Genomic DNA, 14,565 nt, shown 5'->3' with positions numbered 1-14,565 from the left:
GGCAGGGAGTGCCACGATGCCATAGTCCTTGACATGTGCAGAGATATTCATGCTCCGTCTCCAAGGCAGTGTGGAGCCATTTTTGGTTTCTAGGTGAAGGAACAGCTCCAGGAGGACAGTACTTTAGGGAGATTTTCTCTGCAAGCATGTGCTGAAGGGGGAGCAGGCCTCCGGCCCGGTGAGAGGGGGTGCAGGGAGGAGGGCTGAACCCAGGTGGGAGCAGGCCGAGAGAATGGCCGAGAGAGAGAGAGAGAGAGAGAGAGAGAGAGAGGCTGGTGTGGAAAGCATTTTGAGAAGTGGCAGGTTTTAGTGATTGACTCTTTTTGAACGATCCTGTTCCCCGTAGTGGTCCATGAGCGATACTGCTGACCTACAGAAAGGCCCTTCATAGACCCATCTCTGGGGTCAAATGGTTGCCATGACACCAGATTTTGTGTGAGGGGCATAAAGACCAAATGGGGAGTTCATCTCACGCCTTCTCCATCCCTGCGTCGTGGGTGGCTGAGCCCCACGCAGCTTCTCGAATCTGCGCAATGGGTGTCATCAGGACAGTGATTCGGGAAGGCGTGATTGCAGCTGGGAGACTCAGGGAGAAAGCCATACCTGGATATGATGGATGATCAAGCCATTATCCGTAAAGCCAGGTTTCAGATTTCTCTCTGAGGGTCTCCCAGCATCGTGCTGCGTTGTCACCTGTTCACAGCTGGGGTGGGCGGAGAGGGGCTGCGGGTCAAGAAATTAGGAAGTAACCAAACTTCTCATACGTAGCCCCTGGGAATGGCCACGGCTGACAGACAGAAGCAGGCCAGCAGTCGCTTAGATCTGCCGGGAAGGAAATGAAAATATGAAAAACACCAAGGTTAAAATTCCAGACCTGCTGGCAGCGAGAGCCCGTTGGCTTGCAGGAACCACCAGATAGAGATCCGGGACCGTCAAGCGCTGGATGAAGCTTATCACTGGTGTTAAGAAGAGGGGCATCGAGCCCACAGTCAGGAAATCACGGTTCCGTGGGCCAAACCTCGCAACTACAGACAGTGGCCAAGGCCAGGGCTCACTGTGAGGCAGACAGGAGATTGTCGGCCCCCTCTTGCCATCCATCAGCAGCCCCACAGTTAATTCGAAGATCAAATTAGAGGCACTGCACTCTGAGAGACCCACACTTGCATAGTAGGTAAAAGCTGATGTAAGTACATGCAGAAATGAAACACAGCGTAAGAGAGTCCGGCAAAAAATTGTGGCGTGGCGGCTGACTCTAAATGCATTCTTGGGATACTAGAGGTGGGGGAGGGGGAGAGTATTTTTAAAGGAGAGACCATTCTAGCAAACTATTTTGTGCGTGGTTGGCAGAGCTTATTATTTTATTAGTAGTAGTACTAAAATCTCGTTTAGAACCATATGGCTTCAAGATGCTACATTTTGCCCTGGCCAGAAAAGCTGGTATTTCTTGTTTGTGATCAACATGGTCAGCTGCCTGGGCACCTCCCAGGAGCCTGGCAAGATTGGAGAATCTTAGACCCCAACCCACACCTGAACCAGCATACACACGTGAACAGGATTCCTGGAAGCTTGCACGCACATTAGTTGTTTAAAACGCACAGCTTTAGAGCAAGTTAGGCAAAAAAAAAAAAAAAAAAGCTGGGAAGGTTTGGATAGCTAAGCGCTGGCTTGCTTTAAACAAGGAGTAAGAGTATAGCCAGCTCAGGGCCCACTCCCACCCATGCTACGAGAGAAGTAGCGATAGCCCCTGGGCCGCAGCAAGGGCTTGGCTTGGCTTCACCCCTGAAAGGACAATTCAGGTGCCTCTTCTCCTAGGTGTGGTCATGCCTTCTTGTGTTTTATCCGTAGAAGGCCAAGGCCCATATGAATATAGATGGTGCAAAGGAAGCCTAAGCCATGTAAAGGAAAACAAATGATTTTTCCAACTACCATAAGGTAACGTCATCTCCTAAAAATTGCTCTTGGTAGTATATGCCACCTAAGTCACTATCCTTTTGCTTAACTTTTCCAAAGAGGCTGTGCCAAGGCCATCCAAGGTCACCACTCTGCTTTCTGTATGGTTGAACAGCAACTGTTCATAGTACCCATGACTTCCACCTAGACGTGACTTGCACCAAACCAAGAAAGAGATTTTGTTCATTCAAAGATCCACTTAACCCCTGTCTCTTCTGGTCACCGTGTGACCCTGAGCAAGTCTCTTATCTCCTGAAGTGGAGACACTAACCTATAAAATGTCGAGTATTAACTATGATTAGAAGCACAGCAGCATAGCTTAGCGTGACCTAATAACAGCAGCCCTCTGACCTCTGAGTCACAGACAAGGAGTCCACAGACTCTGAGCTGTATGGCCCCATGTCCTTCAGCTAGAAAGTGACAGAGTCCAGACTAGAAGATGCCAAGTCTGTCTCTCAAGAGCTCAAAAAATGCTTGCACCTGATACCAGCACCTTGGTGCCTGGAAGGCTGCTCTCCCTCCCAGTTCTGGAAACACTGCCCTGTAACTGACACCCCGCCCTTGAAGATGGAGCTTACCTGTGAGGCACATTTATAAAGGGCACTCTTCGACCATCTATGTTAGGAGAGTAATCAGTGTTCACATAATTTATCTTACTCCCCTTTGACAGCAGAAGTCATTATTGATATTTTATATTGAGACCTGGTCAATCTTTTCTCCTTTGCATCCGAATAATTTGGTCTTTCACCCCTGAAAAACCTAACCCTTCATGTCAACAAGGAAAATCTTGATATGAGTTGGTAAAGCAAACAACCCATTGACTCTCTGAACATAAAATAATGAACTTTCTCCCTCTCTCATCCCAGCCCGGATTTCCTCATCTCCCTGCTCTTTTTTCTTTTCTTTTCTTTTTTCGAGTGCAAATGAAACTGACCTTTGGGCTCCCTCCCAGGCTAGAGAATAAGGATGTCCTTAGCTTGAGTGAAACAGAGAAGGTTGAAACTGAAAGACTGAATAGATTTGAATTAAAACAACTTTCTCTCAAACAAAAGCATTTAAGAGAGTTCAGCAAAGGTGAGGCATGCTGAGAATGCTGTATTTCTTGGTATCTTCTGATTAGCTTTTAAGATCTTTAGTGGAGATGGGAGTATTGCTTGAGCAGCAACCACATTCCTGGAGAGAAGCAGGAGATTGCTGAGAGTCCCAGGCAGTAACCCCATTGGCTTACCGGCTTCTTTTGTTTCTGTAAGCCGGCTCTGTGGCTTCAGTGACATCTGGGTGACCCTACAGGCAAGATTTTGATGCATGGTTTCGGTGGCACTCAGACTCTGAGCACTTTGCATGCACTACCCTTAACTATTCATCACACATGTTTCCTGGGACAGAAACTTGTTATCCCCATTTCAGGAAGCATGAAGTTGCCGCATGCAAACATGTAGTCCTCATATCAATCCAGCATGGCACCTACTAGTATTAGCCCCATTTTGCAGATGAGGAAATTGGGGTCTAGAAAGATTTAGTAACTTTCCTAATAAGGCTCAATAAATGTTGGAACTGGAATCAAACTCAAATCTGTCTCCCTCCAGAGCCCACGTTACAACAAGAGGTAACATTTCTGTTTAATCTCAATGCTTTATTTTACATCTACATTTCCACAATTGCAAGATAGCAGAGAGAAGCAAAAATCATCCCAACAAAAATGTTGTGTGGGTTCTTAATAACCACTAGACTTCTTTATTACCATCTGGCTGGCCAAGCAGCTACCAAAACAAGTACCACAGCAGGTATCTGGCTGTTCTCAGAAGTGAGCTGCTTCAGAATAATGGTCATAATTTTTCTTTGATTTTTTTTTAATCTCTCCCCAACAATGCCACAGACTGCCACTCAATCCCTCCCATACCTCATCAAGCATTGTTAATCAATTGTACTACCCTTCCCTAGAAAAACTGGAAAGCATCTCAGGATCCTTCTCCACCATGCTTCAGACAAGTACTAGCAACCCACCAGGTAATACCTATTTGCTCCTTCCTGCCCAAGTGTGTGGCTGTGGCTGAGTACCTTCCTGTGGAGCCTATTATGGGAACGTTTACTACCCCAGTTCCAGGTAGAAGTTATAAAAGGAAAGCAAAAAGTCATCATAACACAAAAAATATTCACTAAAAGAACTAACCACTCTTCTATTTTATACCTCCTCAGTCGTCTAACCTTTTTGTGCTAGCCAGTCCCCCCGAGGTAAGAATGTTCCGTTCTCTGCCAGCCGTTTTGTAAAAGATACATGCAAAATGCAAAGAGGTGGCAAATGTTGGGAAATATGAACTTTCTGTGAAGTGGGTGAAGGTGTTATTGGCAAGCCGCTCAAATCAGACACACAAAGCCATATTAACAAATGATCTGGGAAAGCTACACCACTTAACAATTGAAGAAGAGAAAATCAGAGTGCGCTGACAGGATAGGGGCTTCAAAGGAGATCATTTAAATATCAAAGGACTGAGCTGAGACTCTTGGGAAAACTGATAAAGCCTTGGAATATTTTTGAAAAAAAAAAAAAAAACAAACCTTGTTGGTGCATGTACTATGAAAACCAAACATAAAGCGAAGGATTGTGCCAAACTCCTGCACAAGTTTGGCAGAAAATAATTACGCCAAGAAAAAGAATCAGCACCCTAATAGTCAACCTTGAATTCATGAAGACTTTTTTGCAGGTAATTCTATACAAAATGAATCAGATCTGGTCTCACCACTCATATTAGAATTTCATATGGGGTTTGGAACTAACTGGGGGAATTTTGTTGTTGTGCTGCTGAAGGAGAAAAAAACTCTTAGTGTAAACTTTTTTTTTTACAGATGAACTAAAGTCACAGAGCAACCAAGACATGGTCCCAAGGACCCTGAGGACAGGCCGATTTCACTTTTTCTCAGTCATGTCCCTGATCTGAACCTAAATTCCTTGGTTCCCCAGATGTGATCATGGAAGTGGTGAGATTGGATCTGATTCATTTTGTCTAGAATTACCTGCAGATAAAACTTCATCAAGAATTCAAAAACAGGCTTGTGTCCCCTCTCCTGCCCCTGTCACAGATCCTAAGAGATAAGGTGTTTCTGGATGGTTCTTCCCAAAACTGAGTAGGGCGAGGAAGTGAAATTCAAATAGAACCTTCTAGGTGAGGGCTTCTGGGCAGTAATTCTGAAGGGTTAAGACTGTGGGTGCTGAGTCGGACGGAATAAAATGTGGCTCCACAGAACACACTGGCTGTGTGACCATGGGCGTGAACTCGCCTCTCTGAGATGATCTTTCGGGCAGATAATAATAGCCACCTCACAATGTGGTTGCCAGGTTTAAGCCAGGGAATGTGTGTCGGGTCTCATTCCTGCAAGTCTTGGTCCAGAGCGTTAGGGATGCCTCCCCTCCTCCCCCTCTTCTACTGCTGCCAACTTGAGGCAGAAACTGCAATGCTGAAGTCAGGAAAGAAGTGAGCAGCAGCAGAAGCATGGCCAGCCTCCCACTGACCCCACCACCCCCTAAGAGCCGTCCCGTCGGGCAGTGGCTGAGCCCTTCTGTCTACCTTGCAGGATGCTTTTCTTAGGCTCAGCTACTGTCCAGGCTGTTAAAGCAGAATCTCAAAAGTCTTGGGCTCCAAATCCCATTTCCAAATAGCCTCTGCTCTAGAGCCAACCCCCCCACACACACACAGAGCATGACAGCAACGTCTTGAGGAGAAGGCGGGAGCTAGGCATCTAGGCCAGGTGGTCACATGCCTGCCCCGGAGACCAGGAAATAATGCACCTGGGTGAAGCCAGGTTCCAAAGCGACAGTCCGCCGTTACACACAAGCACTGCAGCTGAAGAAGAAGGTAGGTGAGGGGGTGGAGAGTGCCCATTGTTCTTTGTCGTCAGCCAAGGGGAAGGGGAGACACCAGACTATAGCATTTCACTGCCACACCAGCCTCGTCCTGGTGTCAAGAGCCCTGGTGTGTGTGCTTGGTTTTTTTCACCATCTATCAGGGTCTGTTTCATTCTTTGTAACAGTGGCTCTCAAAGTGATCCAGGGACCCCAGGGAGTGGGGCTCATGAAGTCAGAACTATATTCATAAGAACACGAAAATATTGTTTATTCTTTTCACTCTTAATCTCTCAAGCGGTGTACAGTGGAGTTTTCAGACGCTACATGATTCTCTGATGTCATCAGTGCCCTGATGATGGAATGTGTTTACTTTCTCATGTTTTTAAAATTCTCAGCTTCAGTTTTTAATACGGTTACTGTCAACGAAGGGAACCTATACAAATGAAAACTCACTGGGATCAGCACTAGCTTTTACGAGCGTAACATCCGGGTCCCAGGTACAAATACGTAGACAATGGAAAGCAGGTCCCCCTTTCCTACCCTGTTCCCCAGACCTCATGGTCCTCTCCCCAGAGGCAGGCGTGTCATCCCTTCCCTGTGATCAAAGCACATACAAATATGTGTGTGTCCCTGTGATCACCACACCAACAGCATGGCACTGCACACCTGCTCCCATCTGTCTGGCCATGGCTTTCCGTCACTGCAGGTCCATACCACAACCGACTCAACCTGGACCTTGCTGAAGGACACTCGGCTTGTCCTTTCCATCTTCTGCAACTTAACCATGTTGCGATGACTGCACCTATACAAATGTCCCCTCACCTATGGGGCAGTCTACTTCTACACCCCACACAGCATCCCAACAATGGGAAGATACCTCATTTATTTAGACAACCTGCTGCTAAAAATCAGTTAGGTGATTTTGCGTCACAAACAGGCCTGTAATGAACATCCTTTTATATAGAGCTGTTAGCATAATGTCTTGCAAAGAAATTGCTAGGTCAAAATGTATTTGAATTTTAAATTTTCATCAGTATTGTCAATTTTCCCTCCAAAGCAGTTGCACCAACCTACGTGTCTCCCAACTGTGTCTGAACGCCTCTTTCCCTGCTGCCTCCCGTATACTGTTTATTATTTTAAAAATTCTGATCCGTGACAATCTAATAGGCAAAAAATATTATCTTGCTGTTGTTTTAGTTAGCATTTATTTAATCATTCATGTGCTCAGCCATTTTTCTTTGTTTATAAATCATTTGGATTTCTTTTGTCTGCTTCTAGCTGTCCTTGCTCATTTTTCTATAGAGTTGCAGATCCTTTTCTTACTGAGTTATAAAACTTTTTAAAAGAGACATTCAGTAAATTAGCTCTCTGCCTCTGAGATTATATATATATATATATATATATATATATATATATATATATAAAATATTTTTCTAAGTCTTATTTGTATTTTGACTTTCTTTTTGGTAATCTTTGCTCTGCAGAAATTTAAATTATTTATGTAGTCAAACTTACTAGTCTTTTCTTTTATGGCTTCCAGGTTTTGTATCTCTGCCTCAGATAGTCTGGTCCCATTGTGAGATTATTAAATTTTAAAATTTTTTCATGTTTCAAAAAAATTCTTTCATGTTTATTTCCAACACTCTTACCATTTTATTTTCTCACACCTAAGTTTATGATCCATCTGGAAGGTATTTTGGTACAAGGAGTAAGAAGTCAGCAATACACTTTTTTAACAGAATGGCTTGTTATTCAACACGAGACCATTTCTTGAATAATCCATCTTTCCTTATTGTCTTGAAGCAAATTTTGATAGGAGCTGCTATAGTTTCAAAACAGCATCAACAGTGGGCCTAGGACTTGAAGCAGCACCTGCTGCAGCAGGGGGCATGGCTCTGAACTGGAAGCCACCCTTCTAGGCAGGGCGCGTTCATGCTTAGCACTCTTTCTTCTGAAGAAGAGATGCCTCTGGGTGCCCAATGCTCCCTTTACTGGGGCCAGGGGTGGAGGGGGCTCCTCACCACCAGCCTAAGGTGGCTCCAGGCACTCTATGACTGCCAGAAATCAAACTCTTTATGAAAACATCATTTCAAAAATGAGCACAGTGAAGGACATAGAAATAGCAATATATACAACTTCATTCACAATTCTGAAGCAAAATCTTGGAATTTCCAAGGGGGATCATAAGCAGAGGTGCAGCCAGATAATACTAAAAGGTGCCCTAGGTGGAGAGCTAGAGACCTGGCCTCTTGTTCCAGCACTGGGGCAGTTGACAAGTCTTCTCCCCTCCTCTGTGCCTTCCTCTTTCTCATTTATAAAATATGGAGATCATGCTAGAAAAACCCAAGTTTCCTTCAACAGTAGCATTTAGGTTTGCAGAACTCCCTTGGAGCCTCTTTCCAAGGTTCTTTTCTTTTCTTTTCTTTTCTTTTCTTTTCTGTTTTCTTTCCTCTAAAGTAATCTGTACACTCAACGTGGGGCTTGAACTCACAACCCCAAAATCAAGAGCCACATGCTCCACCAAGCGAGCCAGCCAGGTGTCTGCACCAACAACAACGAGATTCCCCTGAGCCCACATGCTTATTCACGGGTTCCTTGACTTCACTTTGCCCTGGAGGCCACAGATCACAGCCCTGGCATGAAGTTTCTCCTTTATGTTATTATTCAAAAGCCTTTTCAAAATGTCTCATGAAATTAGCCATCTTCCACCTTCCAGGCTGGAAAGAAACAATAAATTAAGGTGACCACTCCAATCTTCACAAGCTTCTCTTTTTAGCCAAAAGGCTATATAACCAAGAGACTCAAGCATGAGTGCTCCCTGGAGATCATGTGACTCTTGGGAAAAAGGAAATGCTAGGTCCATCTCAGTAAGGAAAAGAGGCCACTTCTGGGGGACATTGGAAGCAGGCTGTGTGACCCAGCAAAGATTTCAGAATGTAGAGAATCCAGATTACAGTTGTTTCCATCCTGAAGCAACCAAACCCGGAAGTTCTCAAAGCAGTCATTTCACAAGAGGTTTTGGAGATATAGAGTGTGGGAAAGATTGTCGCTTTTTGTTTTTAATAATTAGGATTGTTTTGCATTTGTGTCCAGAAATGCACATTTAACACACAAGAAGCCTGGAGCCTTTCTTTCACAAGCCTAGCTAAGAGTTTATTTCAACAGTGAGCTGCGCAGTTAGAGATGGGATTACAGAGGAGGGGTAGATATTTTTAAATACTATGAATTTTGATGTGTGAGCTTCAGAGCAAGTGAGAATTCTCTTTAGACATATTCTTTAAGACTTTATATATTTTCTATTGAGGTATAATTGATATACAACCTTAGTAGGATGTTCCGTTCTTAGGATAGAGAATAAAAGAAAACAAAATGAAAAGAATCAGGGTAGGCCTACAGGCCTTGGTATTAATAACCTGATGGCATATTCTGATAGCCCGAGAAGCTTCCGGTTACCACATTTGTGGATATAACAATTCAGCGCTCAAAGACTTAATTGCTATTCACTCATATTGCACAGAACAAAAGGCCTGGGAGAGCTCATTTCCAAGGCCAGCAGTGTTTCCCTCAGGGGAGGAGATGGCATGAAGGAGACTCAGCATGAATGGAAACTTTCACTTTTTACTTTACTTTCAGGCGTCTTATTTTTTTCGAACAGATATTTATTCCCTTTAATATTTCAAAAAAAAACTTATTTATTTATTTATTTATTTATTTATTTATTTATTTATTTAGATTTTATTTATTTATTCATGAGAGACACACAGAGAGAGGCAAAGACACAGGCAGAGGGAGAAGCAGGTTCCCTACAGGGAGCCCAAGGGGTACTTGATCCCAGGACTCTGGGGTCCTGACCTGAGCCAAAGGCAGGTGCTCAACCACCGAGTCCCTTGAAAAACCATTTGGAAAGTGCTCATTGAGTCATTTGCCTCCATGAAACAAATGGAGATTCAGGAACACCGTGTTGGTAAGGACGGTTGGGCCAGTTCAAGAAGCTTCTGGTGTCTGCTGAAAGCCACCCCTGTGCGTTTGTGCCCTCTGCACCTCTCTCCTCCTCCCCAGAGATGATTCATGAAGGGAATGCCTTTGCCCACCCGTCCTTGGGGCTGAAGTGGGAGTGGGAGGCCGGAAGGGCCTTGTGGATGGTGGGCCTGGTGGGCTGGACAGGGAGCCCCAGGGGTGAGGGAGCCAACCGGGTCAAGCGAGGTCAGAGCTGGAGACACCGCACCTTTGCTGGGATTCTCCACTTCTGTCTTAGACCAGATTCTGGAGAGGGAAACACTCTCAAGGCAGAAAACCATACCTAGTAGAGCGAGGCAGGTCCCAAGCACAGTGACCTGCCAGGGGGGCCCTGGGAACTGACTCTGGGAGGGTGAGGAGCCACCTGGCTGGCGGAGAGCTGGGCAAGCAGGAGGGCTGCCCCCACCAGGAGGCCTGAGAAGCTCAGGGCGCAGCAGGTCTCCAGCCAAGAAGGAGAAATAACGAGAAGGTTTCCAGAAGGGCCCTCGCACACAGAGCATAGAGAGAGGCTCAAGGTGAAGGGAACAAGATAAATCCGACTCCGGTGACTGGGAGACTGAGCAGTATTCTCAGGAGCCCTGCTGCTTGGCTAATGGGTGTTGGGGGTGTTTTGTTTTGTTTTGTTTTGCTTTTCAGTTCATTAAATCTCTTTGCAAAACTGTGCTAAAGTGTGCTAGTCAGGCAATTTTTCACTTCCTTGGGGGATGGGGTAGTAGAGGGGAGTGGGATTTAGGTACTTTAAGTCTTGTATCAGGGACGCCTGGGCGTCTCAGTGGTTGAGCATCTGCCTTTGGCTCAGGGTGTGAGATCAAATCTTGGGATTGAGTCTTGGGATTGGGTCTTGGGATCGAGTTCCACATCAGGCTCCCTTCATGGAGCCTGCTTCTCCCTCTGCCTCTCTCTGTGTCTCTCATGGATAAATAAATAAAATCTTTAAAAAAAAAATTCCTGTATCATTACCTAGTGCCTTTCTTCCCTTCCCCCAAATAAAAATGACATCCCCTTTGGACATGTTCAGGGGGTACATTTTGTACATACAAAGACACACTGAATTCTCCTCTGAGTTAGACTTTCCAACATTTCTGCTGCCTTGACAACCCTGCTTCTTGACTGAATCCATCTCCAGCTCCTTTCTGCTGCTTCTATCAGCTTCAGCCTCAAATCTCATCTTCAAATATTGAGCCTGGATATTTTAGAGAACTCTCTGTAACTTGATACCCAATCCCTCAGTGTCATTTGGAAACTTGAATCTGAGGTTACAACACCTCTACCTCAACAATCAGCTGGGAAACAAAGACCGGAGCAGTGAGCTCACAGCTGTTGACCTCATTAGTGTCATCAAATTGATGACACCCACCCTTTGACATGGGTTTAGGTGGCCTGTGGATTTTTAGACTTTCTCTGATGTAAATTCATGAAGTCCTTCCATAAAACCTACCTCTGATTTCTGCTGCTTATAGGAGAAAAGCAAAAGTTGAACTTGTGTTTCATCTCTCACAAACTCCCACACAACTCTTATGAGTCTGCAGGATCCTGAGTACCAACACCCTAACCAGATGGACTACCCTACCAAGGGATGATGGGAGGTGAAAGACCGAATAGTTGCTGCTTAGACCTTTCCAATTCTACCAAATTCCTAATCCCGTGTCTGCTGTCTCAATCTGCTCCACCCCATAGGAGCAACAATTAAACCATAGGCAGACTTGAACCTTAATCTAAAAACATCAGAATCAGCTTCAGTTCCCCAAACCAGCCTCATTGTAGCATCTTATCCTGGACAAATAGATGACAAAGATTTACTTACTTGCTTGCTTATCTATTTACTGCAACTCTCTCAGGAAAGTTGAGTCGATTAAAAAGCAAAAGTTACCAGATGGTAGAGATCTTAGATCTGTGCTTTGAGGAGGTAATAAGCCTTTTGAACAAACTGCACAATAAAAGACAAGGGGAAAATTCCAGGGGACTTTTGTACAGATTCTTTCTTATCATTTCATGATATGGTTTTCACATCAGATATTTAACAGCCCATCAATCTGATTATGGTACAATTAGTCCCAGTTCCAAACCTGATTAGCCACTCTGGTCCTGTTTCTTACAAAGATTAATTTTAGATTTTTCTCAATTAAGATGAAATGTCAACCAAAATGTAGTACATGAAAAGTGTTATTAACATTATCATAATAACAACTTATGCTCCCTCCGCTTTAAAGCATAGAACACATTTGCACAATGAGTGGTAGAAACCCTTCTCTTCTCAATTTTGAAGAAAAACACAAGACGCTGGAACCAAATACGAATGAAATATTCTGCCGAGAGCTTTTTGCAAATGTTGCTCTAATTCGTGCAAAATCATATTTATCTATCTCCATTTGGTGAAGTTTACCTGGTTCATGCCCACACAGTTGACAAAGATGATGTATTAAACTCCTGTAAGAAATTATAACTTTGGAAACACCCATTGGATTCCACGCTCTTCTGTTTGCACAGCCAAGCGCCCTTTATGAATTAACAATGAGATTTTACAGAACTGATTTTCCTTGGGAATTACAGGAGATATTCTATTTTTAACCAGAAGCTTAAAAAGTATGATGAGATCACTGCTTTACAGTAAGTCTGCATACGACCTCAGGAAAAGTTGTCATCAAGGGAACCAATGAAATAGCAAAGATGAGGAGCCGATGGAGGAAATCATGGCTAAGCTTCTTGACAGACAAAAGTTGCTGTTACTTCTCTTTGCCATGAAAGTCTGTGTCTGTATGATGGCTTCAGAAGAGAGAAGAAATGAGAAACTCAGCTTCTACATGATCAGCCAGGGACTAGAGAAAATCCCCAGTCACTGGCACAGAAGCTCACCTTAGCATTTATATTCTGAACCAGTTCTAGGAATGAAATCTCAAAGGCAAAGCTGGCAGTTTTATCTGATGGAAAAATGAATTAGAAACATGTTCAATTTACATTTTTGGAAATGAAGAAAAGCATCAAGAAAAAGATTAAAACCATTTTTTACACAAAAATCCAGGAGCCTAGAAATAATAACTGCTAATATTTGGGGTGTTTACCCAATATTTTTGAAAAAGAGAACTAGAACCGTGTGTGTGCATGACAGAGTGGGGGGGGCGGTGGAGTGTAATCTTCTTTAAACAATATTAGGGGGACGCCTGGGTGGCTCAGCAGTTGAGCATCTGCCTTTTGCTCAGGGCGTGATCCCCGGGTCCTGGGATCAAATCCTACATTGGGCTTCCTGCATGGAGCCTGCTTCTCCCTCTGCCTGTGTCTCTGCCTTTCTCTCTGTGTGTCTCTCATGAATAAATAAAATAAAATAAAATAAAATAAAATAAAATAAAATAAAATAAAACAATATTAGGATCTACCAGATATGAGTGTACAATTGAAGGGCTATCCCTACAGGACCAGCTGGAAGAGTCTGTTCCTTCTCTCTAACACTGATGGATGCCAGCAACCATCATGATGCTACAGGTGTAAAGATGGCCTCTACTTTTCTCTTCACAGCACAAGGCTGGTAAGATGAAGTGATTGCAAGAGTTCATCTCCAGAGGTGGAACTTCAAAGTGTGTGGAGCCCATTATCTCACAATAGAGAATCACCAGGTTTGTTATGTTCCATTGAGCCAATCCCACCTTTAAAAAGAATGGCAAGGTCTAGCCCTAAAGGGATGTGACGGTTCCCTTTGGGAACCTCTGCCACTGATGCAGGAGGAAATGGCCACACAGGGGAAAGCCTTCCTGTCTCTACTGCTAGTAGAGACCATGAATGGGAGAGAAAGGAGAACTAGACTGAGCACTGCTCACCAGGCACTGAGCCAGCCATGCTATCAACAAACATTCCCTTCAGCCCTCCAGCAATGGTATTTATTTTACTATTAATGAAACGGAGGTTCAGGGCCTAAAGTCACCAGCTAACAAGTGGCAGAGCCAAGATTTAAATCCAGATCTCTCGGGGCACCTGGGTGGCCCAGCGGTTGAACAACTGCCTTCAGCTCAGGTTGTGATCCCAGGGTCCTGGGATCAAGTCCCGCATCAGGCTTCCCACAGGGAGCCTGCTTCTCCCTCTGCCTGTGTCTCTGTCTCTCTCTCTCTTTGTGTCTCTCATGAATAAATAAATAAAATCTTAAAGAAAAAATAAATCCAGATCTCTTCATCACCGACCCTCCCCATTACTCAAAGTTCTACATCACCAGAACCAGCTCTGTCTCCTTAGTGACACACAGGATGAAAAGGTCACTCTAAGTGCCTGCAGAGCCTCAGAATCCAACATCTCATCTATCTGTTCATTCAATATCTACTAAGCACCTACGACGTGCCAGGCACTATTCTAGATGTTGGTGATATAACAGTGAACAAAAACAAAGCCCTTGTATTCGAGAATAAAGAAATTACCTATACGTGTGTATTTGTGTGTGTCTGTGTGCTTTTGGATGAATGGATAGATGATAGATAGATGATAGATAGATAGACAGACTATGTCAGTACTGATAAGAAAGAGTAAAGCATACGGGGGCAGAGAGTGACCAGAGTGGTGTTATTCATTAGTTTTCTGTGGTTGCCATAACAAGTTATCACAAACCTGATGGCTTAAAATAACAGAAACTTGTTCTCTCAGTCTGGAGGCCAGAGGCCAAAATCAACATTATTAGGAGGGCCTGCCTCCTCCAGCAACTGTCAGGGACATTCCCTTGCCTGTCTCTTCACCTCCTGGCAGCTGCCGGCATTCCACGTGGCTGCATCACACTAACCTCT

General features: G+C 44.3%; 1 long non-coding RNA gene across 1 annotated transcript; it reads right to left on the bottom strand.

The window, feature by feature from the left end:
* Nucleotides 1-11,867: 11,867 nt before the first annotated feature.
* LOC144316760 (uncharacterized) lies at nucleotides 11,868-13,372 on the bottom strand. The gene is made up of 3 exons (XR_013382612.1): nucleotides 13,180-13,372; nucleotides 12,662-12,726; nucleotides 11,868-12,571 (listed from the first exon to the last, which is right to left on the bottom strand). It is a non-coding gene; the product is annotated as an uncharacterized LOC144316760 (long non-coding RNA).
* Between the last annotated feature and the right edge of the window lie 1,193 nt (nucleotides 13,373-14,565).

The sequence above is a fragment of the Canis aureus genome, chromosome 7 (genome assembly GCF_053574225.1).
Source record: "Canis aureus isolate CA01 chromosome 7, VMU_Caureus_v.1.0, whole genome shotgun sequence".
NCBI lineage: Eukaryota > Metazoa > Chordata > Mammalia > Carnivora > Canidae > Canis > Canis aureus.
Note: the sequence above shows the minus strand (reverse complement) of the source record. Positions and strands in the feature narration are given on the sequence as shown.